Below are 9438 nucleotides of genomic sequence, written 5' to 3' on the forward strand. Positions count from 1 at the left end.
CAATCAATGCATCAACCCTAACAATATCAAAATATAAATAAAACAATAAAATTCAATAATAAAATAAATAGAATGCTTAAAGTACTAATAAGAAGTATCAACAAACATTCACATACATTCCCACATACATGCTTCAGTCAGCGCACAGATTAATACAAGAGTGGCGTGATGGACAGTTTTTTGTAGCAGTATTCAGATGTGTTATTGCAGTTGGATAAAAGCTGTTTGAGCCTATTAGTCCTTACACTGATTGCTCTGTACCGTCTGCCTGAGGGCAACAGTTCAAACAGGGAGTGGCCAGGATGTGAGGTAACTTTTATGATGTTTTGGGCTTTTTTAAGACAGCGGGTGTAAATCTTCCAGTGTGGGGAGAGGGCAGCCAGTGATCTTTTGGGCAGTGTTAATGATCCCTTGGAGTGCTTTCCTCTGAGCCACTGTGCAGCTAGTGTACCAGATGCATATGCAATAGGTTAGAACACTCTCAATGGTGGCTCTGTAGAAGGACACCAGCAATCTCTGTATGATGTTATTCCTCCTGAGAATTCTCTGGAAGTACAGTCTCTGTTGGGCCTTTCTCAGCAGCTCGGAGGTGTTCGCACTCCAGGAAAGGTTCTCCTCTATGTTGACTCCCAGGAAGCGGAAGCTTGCCACCCTTTCTACACAGTCCCTATTAATGAATAGTGGTTGGGTCTCTGCCTTTTTCCTTCTGAAGTCTATTATGAGTTCTTTGGTTTTTGAAGTGTTGAGGAGGAGGTTATTGGCCTTACACCATGACGACAGCTGGTGTAAGAATGTCAGCAGTTCAAAAGCCTGATGGCTTGTGGGTAAATACTATCCCTGTGTCTGCTAGTGCGGTTCTGAATGCTTCTGAACCATCTGCCGGACAGCAGGAGTGTGAAAAGGCTGGGGTGCTTGGGATCAGAGAGTATCCGCTGCGTCTTCTTCATGCAGGGCTATCTATTTAGATCCTGCAAAGCATGCAGCTCAGTCCTGGTGATGCGCTGTGCTGATCTCCCCACCCTCAGCAGAGCTTTGCGGTCGGGAGCGTTACATCTGCCATACCAGGTGGTGATGCAGCTGGTCAGAATACTTTCAATGGTGCATCAGTAGAGGTTTGTAAGTATTCTGGAGTTCATGCCAAATCTTCTCAGGCGCCGGAGGAAGAAGCGCTGCTGTCTTGCTGCTTTTGTGATCACACCAACATGGTGTGACCAACTCAGATCCTTGCAAATGTAGATGCCTAGGAATCTGAAGAAGCTGACTCTTTCCACCTCTGCTCCTTCGATGTGAATGGGCGTGTGCCTTCTTCTCTGTAGTCTCCTGTAATCCACAATGAGCTCCTTGTTTTTGCTGACATTAAGCAGGAGGTTGTTGTCATGGCACCATGATGTCAGGGCTCTCACCCCTGCCCTGTATGCTGTCTCATCTCCATCAGAAATGCAGCCAATGATGGTGGTGTCGTCTGCAAATTTGATGATGGTGTTGGAGCTGTGTGTTGGTGTACAGTCGTGGGTGAACAGGGTGTAAGCAGGGGGCTAAGCACGCATCCCTGGGAGGCATCTGTGCTGAGTGTGAGTGTGGATTAGGTGATGCTGCTGATCCGAACCACCTGAGGTCTGTCTGTCAGGAAGTCCAGGATCCAGCTGCACAGGGAGGAGCTGATGTTCAGGTCACGGAGTTTCATGATGAGTCTGGATGGTATGATGGTGTTGAAGGCAGAGCTATAGTCTATGAACAGCATCCGCACATATGTGTTTTTCTGGTCCAAATGCGAGAGGGCAGTGTGGAATGCAATTGCGTTGTCTGTAGATCTGTTTGGCCTGTAGGCAAACGGAGGGGGTCAAGTGAAGCAGGGAGTAAAGGTGTGATGTGAGCTTTAACTATGCGCTCAAAACACTCACACAATGGATGTGAGTGCTACTGGGTGATAGTTATTTAGGCAGCTCACATTAGTTTTTCTTGGGACAGGGATGCTGGTGGCCCTCTTAAAACATTTTGGGACAACAGACTGGAGCAGGGAAAAGTAAATGTGTGTCTGAACTGGTAAATATGACTTGGTGGAAAAATTAAATTGGGGGCTTTATTAAAGTAGAAGACAACAATAAATGTATCAGTTGTTTTACCATTTACCATGACTTATGACTTACCAAAAGGCACTAAACCAACATAATAATGAATATTACTGGTGTAAGATTCTTATTTTATCATATGTTATCCTATCCCTATAATCGAACTGTGTGAATCATTATACTACTGTAAGCCACACCCTACTCCATATTATAGAGAGTATAATTAGTATGTAGTTTTAATTTGCATTATACCTCTGGATTAAGAAATTGTGAAAATCATTAGATTTATGTCAGAAAGACAGGGAGCCAAGGTCATAATACAGGCTCACTGAGAGTTAGAGGGTATGTAAGTTTAGGCTTTTTGAGACTAGGTGGGGGTCAACAGAGGCTATAAAAGCTTTGGGTAACGCTCCACCGTTTTGAGATTTGCTGTGCCCCTCTGCATGCATGTCTCCCCATCCGGATGGTTTGTGCTCATGTTGAATTGTATGGAATAAAACATTGTTGATTGAACATTTATACACCGAGTATTGTCCTTCCTTCAGCCCAAAGAATAAAAGAATTGGGAGGATTTAACACTGGATATCAGAAAAATTATTTTTAAGATGTCTTAACTAATGCTTTAAATATGATATGTAATGACATCATGACAAACATTTTTCATCTGCAGTGACCGACAGCACCAGCACTTTCCCAGCTTACGGATGTGCATCTACAAACCTGTGTGCAGCTGCCTCAAGCTTGAAATCTCTACCTTTCATGAAGAGCATTGGTACGATAACAACAGGACCAACATGTAATTCACCCTCGACCACTCCAGCACCAACCACAACCACCGCTGCTCCAACCACAACTACAGTGGCAACAACCACAACAACAACAGCTGCTCCAACCACAACAACAGTTGCTCCAACCACAACAACTGCTGCTCCAACCACAAAAACTGCTGCTCCAACCACTACAACTGCAGCTCCAATAACAACCACAGCTGCTCCAACCACAACCACAGCTGCTCCAACCACTACAACTGCTGCTCCAACAACAACAACTGCTGCTCCAACCACAACAACAGCTGCTCCAACCACAACAACTAGCGCTCCAACCACAACAACTGCCGCTCCGACCACAACAACAGTTGCTCCAACCACAACAACTGCGGCAACAACCACAACAACTGCTCCAACCACAACAACAGTTGCTCCAACCACAACAACTGCGGCACCAACCACAACAACTGCCGCTCCAACCACAACAACAGCTGCTACAACCACAACAACTGCGGCAACAACCACAACAACAGCTGCTACAACAACAACAACTGCTGCTCCAACCACAACAACTGCTGCTCCAACCACAACAACAGTTGCTCCAACCACAACAACTGCTGCTCCAACCACAACAACAGTTTCTCCAACCACAACAACCACAGCCGCTCCAACCACAACAACAGCTGCTCCAACCACAACAACTGCGGCACCAACCACAACAACTGCCGCTCCAACCACAACAACAGCTGCTCCAACCACAACAACTGCGGCAACAACCACAACAACTGCCGCTCCAACCACAACAACAGTTGCTCCAACCACAACAACTGCTGCTCCAACAACAACCACAGCTGCTCCAACCACAACAACAGCTGCTCCAACCAGAACAACAGCTGCTCCAACCACAACAACTGCTGCTCCAACAACAACAACTGCCGCTCTAACCACAACAACAGCTGCTCCAACCACTACAACTGCAGCTCCAACAACAACAACTGCTGCTCCAACCACAACAACAGCTGCTCCAACCACTACAACTGCGGCAACAACCACAACAACTGCCGCTCTAACCACAACAACAGCTGCTCCAACCACAACAACTGCTGCTCCAACCACAACAACAACTGCTCCAACCACAACAACTGCGGCACCAACCACAACAACTGCCGCTCCAACCACAACAACAGCTGCTACAACCACAACAACTGCGGCAACAACCACAACAACAGCTGCTACAACAACAACAACTGCTGCTCCAACCACAACCACAGCTGCTCCAACCACAACAACCAAAGCTGCTCCAACCACAACCACAGCTGCTCCAACAACAACCACAGCTGCTCCAACCACAACAACAGCTGCTCCAACCACAACAACAGGCGCTCCAACCACAACAACTGCAGCTCCAACCACAACAACAGTTGCTCCAACAACAACAACTGTCGCTCCAACCACTGCAACTGTCGCTCCAACCACTACAACTGCAGCTCCAACCACAACAACTGCGGCACCAACCACAATAACTGCTCCAACGACAACAACCACAACAACTGCCGCTCCAACCACAACAACAGTTGCTCCAACCACTACAGCTGCTGCTCCAACAACAACCACAGCTGCTCCAACCACAACCACAGCTGCTCCAACAACAACCACAGCTGCTCAAACAACAACAACAGCTGCTCCAACCACTACAACTGCTGCTCCAACCACTACAACTGCAGCTCCAACCACAACAACTGCTGCTCCAACCACAACAACTGTGGCAACAACCACAACATCTGTGGCACCAACCACAACAACAGCTGCTCGAACACCAACAACTGCTGCTCCAACAACTGTTGCTTCAACAACAACAACAGCTGCTTAAACCACAACAACAGCTGCTCCAACCACAACAACTGTGGCACCAACCACAACAACTGTGGCACCAACAACAACAACTGCTGCTCCAACCACTACAACTTCTGCACAAACCACTACAACTGCTACTCCAATCACAACAACAGTTGTTCCAACAACTATAACTGCTGCTCAAACAACAACCGTTCCAACCACAACAACAGCTGCTCCAACCACAACAACTGTGGCACCAACCACGACAACAGCTGCTCCAATCACAACTACAGTGGCAACAACAACAACAACAACAGCTGCTACAACCACAACAACAGCTGCTCCAATCACTACAACTGCTGCTCCAACAACAACAACAACAACAACAACAGCTACTTCAACCAAAACAACAACTGCTCCAATTACAACTACCGTGGCAACAACCACGACAACAGCTGCTCCAATTACAACTACAGTGGCAACAACAACAACATCAGCTGCATCTCCAACAACAACAACAACAACAACAACAGCTACTTCAACCAAAACAACAACTGCTCCAATCACAACTACCGTGGCATCAACCACAACAACAGCTGCTACAACAACAACAACAACTGCTCGAACAACTACAACTGCTGCTACAACAACAACAACAGTTGCTCCAACCACAACAACTGCTGCTACAACAACAATAACTGCTGCTCCACCACCACCAACAGCTGCTCCAACCATGACAACAGCCGCAACAACAACCACTAAAATGCCTTCAACAGCTATAACATCCACGACGACAACAAGTCACGCATCCTCTGTCAGAATTAATGTAATCCCTCTATTAGTGGCACTCTTTGTCTTTACCATCTATTAAATGGTAAATCATGGATGGAAACCATAAAAACACTACAACTGTGAAAGGATGATTTTTTTATGTTACTGTTTACTTCTTCTTTTCCTGTTTAGTTGGGATTTAAGTTCCATTCACTTCAGATGTAAGAAAAAGGGTCTGGGTAAACCTTAGCATGGATAACTATTTAACAAACAATTACCCTTGTGACTTATAAAGTGTAATATCTATTTAATATTTACCCACAAATATATTTATCTATTTATTAAACTCATTATGCAAATGTCTTGAAAAAATGTAATAGTGTGCAATAATAGGAACAGAAATATACATACAGAAATAGACAACCAAACTAGTTACTTGGGATTTTTGTTATATGTGATTCAATGACAGTATTTCTTAAACTAGTAACTGTAATTACACCAAAAAAAAGCCAAAGGATTACAACTATGACCATGATAAAGTTTTCAACAGACAGTATGATGGGATTAGTTTTTTTGCTTTGGAAATATCCCATTGATGGCAAGGGGAATAAAGAAAGCTATGGCAGTATATTTGTTTTGTATAATGTTATGATTGTCCCGACTGTCACTATTTTCTTGAATTTTCTCAATCATATTGATGGTAACACATGGCCCCACTTTTAACATTTATAAAATTGCAGAATATATTAACCATATGTTATTTAAGATGAGATACTCTGGTTTCCCCTGAATGTAGACTTTTACTCTCTTCACCCTAATAAAACTATTAATGCAACCAATTGTTTTTCTACATGAATTACCGTACCTATAAGATATTTCAAAGTTTCTTTAATGAAGTGATATATTTCACACTATTCAACAATATTTCATTATTAAGAAAGTTAATGTTTTTTGCTGGCTTTTCTAACTACCAGTACATTTCCCTAATAGATATACAAATTTTGATAATTGAAAAGGAAGGGGGATGTGTTGAATTATATATTCTTTTTAAACGAATATAATCTCTGTTTCTAGTTATCAGGTTTCAGTTATGTTGTCCTCGGATCTTTAGTGGTTCTAACAGGCACTAACTATTTGTTTCTTTTTATAAAGGGCTTGGAGTGGTTGATAAGATTGGAAATAAGCTTCCTAAATGCTTATCGATCACATAGTAGTACATATCATGTCACAAGAACCAAAATTAATTGTTGTAATGGAAGTAATAACTAATATGAATTTAGGCAGGTTTGCAACCAAACAGAAAAGTCTTTCAACATCCCAGATAAATAAATATGAAATCACCACACTTGGAGAATGTTCATTTAGCTTTTTTTACTTCAGAATTTGAATGACTTCCCCCTTTTTAAAATTAAGTACATAAAACTTTATGTAATGTTACGATATAAATATATTTTTTTAATGCTTATTTTCTGATTATATTGCCTTTTGTACTTTGTAATAGAGGCATAAGAAACAACTAGGTCAGAGGGTGACAGGTCGATCTGGCAACAGACTTTAGAAAGGGGAAGTAAAGAAAGGGGAAGTTTAGTGCAGAGCTGCACAGGAAACCAGACACAAGCTGCAGAAAATTCAGACATGTGTGTTCTGTCTCCATTTCCAGAAATGTAAAAAATAAAGATTTTTTTGAGCTTTACCACTCTGAGTTCAGTCTTTCTCTTTCGCCAAAAGAATTCAAAAGAACGTGATTTAATAGTAATCATTTGATAATTTAAACATTATGGAAACCAAAAAGGAGACTCCGCTGGAGAGAGGTCAGCAGCTGATGGATGGATGGCTTCAACAAAGAAAAGGTCATTAGCAATAGGCCACAAAGGAGGTGGAACTCTTCTGAATCTGGAGAAGGAAAATTCAGTGATGCAAGCTCTGACAAAGTGTCTGGTGACTTAGGGGCAGACTCCCTAAAACATTCATAGAACATACAATTTAATATTAGTTGCTCTTGAAAGGTGTGAAGGACCTAAAACACAGGAAAAAAATACAATCCTGTCTTTGTGTTTGAAAGGCAAGCACAATCATAGCCCCTCTCATTTGCTGTCATGTTATTAACTGTTATTTTTAACTGCAATTTTTGTTTTATGTTATTTTAAACCAGTAGTTTTGTAAATAAATCACATTTTTTAAATAAAGCTTATCATGGTGAAGGGGTTTGTGTGTCCCAGGGATCACAGGGGCTATGTTGGCAGGGGGCTTTTGCCCCCTTGGTAGGGTCTCCCATGGCAAATTGGCCCTGGGTAAGGGACCAGACAAAGAGCGATTCAGAAATCCCCTATGAGAAGACCATTGAGGGGACCGTTCACCCTACCCAGGATATAGTTTCAACACTACTTCCTAGCCAACAGCTTCAGTTTATCTCAGGATGGCTAAAACATACCTTCTTAGATGACACAATATGGGATCAACAGAAAAAGATTATTAGAATATCAACAAATTAAATCCATAGTAAAAAAAAAAGAAATATAAACCTGGTTAAGTTGATTTACAAACACCACCAAGTGTGGTACAATTTCTTGCTCTTATAACCCCCAAATTACTGTCAAAACTATACAGAATGTTTTCTAAAACAGATGAATCAATATCACTTCCTATTACAAAATGGGAAGCGGATTTTTCTTCATATATATATATATATATATATATATATATATATATATATATATATATATATTAGGGGTGCAACGATATTCGTATATATATTTAACCATTCGATACAGTGCTTTCGGTTCGGTACGCATATGTATCGAACAATACAAAATTTGTAATTTATTTTATCAACTTTCCTTCTGACGATGCTGTCTGTGTTGAGCACTCAGTGAATCTGCGTTCGACTACTCCGCCTAGGCTGCACTGTCGAGCGCAGATCCACTGAGCGCTTAACACAGACAGCATTGTCAGAAGGAAGAACGCAGGGCAAGCTAGCGAGACAGAAGTTAAGCTCTCCTTGCAACATGGCAAATTGAACCTCCCCCACCCTCATTCAGATCTGGCGTTTGGAATTATTTTGGTTTTTATGTGACGTATGACCCTGAAGGTAAGCGCGTCATGGACTAAAGTAAAACAGTATGTTGGATGTGCCATGCAATGCTCAATTACATGGGTGGGAGCTAGTGTGTTAGCGCAGTTAGCTCGTTAACGTGTTGGCTGTCCAGCCCCATGCACGCCCAAGAGCACCTGGCGATCAGGGGTAGCTCGTTAACGGAGATTTGCCGTGTTGTGGCGTTAAGGTCATTTCAACGAGATTAACCTGAAAGCACTAGTGGGAACACAACGAATATGACTGCACATTTACGCCGACATCATCCTAGTGCAAAGACAAGTGGAAGCAGACAAAAACAACAAGCAGGCATGCTACAAACTTTACCCGAGTCATTTAGACAGCCGTTAGCACATGATTCTCCTTATGGGGACCTGATATGTTTAATATGCTGCTGAGACTATAGCCCAGAAGAAGCGTATAGTATAGCTTTTACTTTGGAAAGAGCCATTTCTCTGTAATAAACTCTCTTTTCCAAAGATGAGTGATTCCTCAATCAGATACAGGGCTCGCAATATCGCTACCCCAACGTCCCGGGGCTAGCGATATTTCCAGTCGGGCTACCAAAATCTATCTCTACCCTGCCCGTCGGGCTATTGTAGGAAGGAAAAATATATGTCAGTGCTTTTGCATTCTTTTGCAGCACTGATCTGTGAGTGATGATAATTTGTGCACCAATTCCTCTGACATCGTCTTATCAATCGTTAGCTTACTACGCAAACATGACAAGTGAAATCCCCCGCAGCAAGCTTAAACATGTGAGAGGTTGATCGCGCAGAGAATCGCTGAGCGTTATGTGAGTGCGTGTGTAAAAGCAGCAGGATATATATTTTAGTTCTGCTGAGCCAAATAAGACAGGTCAGGGTGAAGAAGTGACAGCCAAAGAAAAGCTTACCACAAAACG

At 42.6% G+C, this 9438-nt stretch overlaps 1 pseudogene; it reads left to right on the top strand.

Moving 5' to 3' along the window:
• The first annotated feature begins 2828 nt into the window (after positions 1–2828).
• Positions 2829–5668, top strand: LOC146614724 (uncharacterized; annotated as a pseudogene).
• Positions 5669–9438: the final 3770 nt, after the last annotated feature.

The sequence above is a fragment of the Diplotaxodon limnothrissa genome, linkage group LG17 (assembly GCF_057381915.1).
Source record: "Diplotaxodon limnothrissa isolate DT_005_m linkage group LG17, D_limnothrissa_male_GT1.1, whole genome shotgun sequence".
NCBI classification, from domain to species: Eukaryota; Metazoa; Chordata; class Actinopteri; order Cichliformes; family Cichlidae; genus Diplotaxodon; species Diplotaxodon limnothrissa.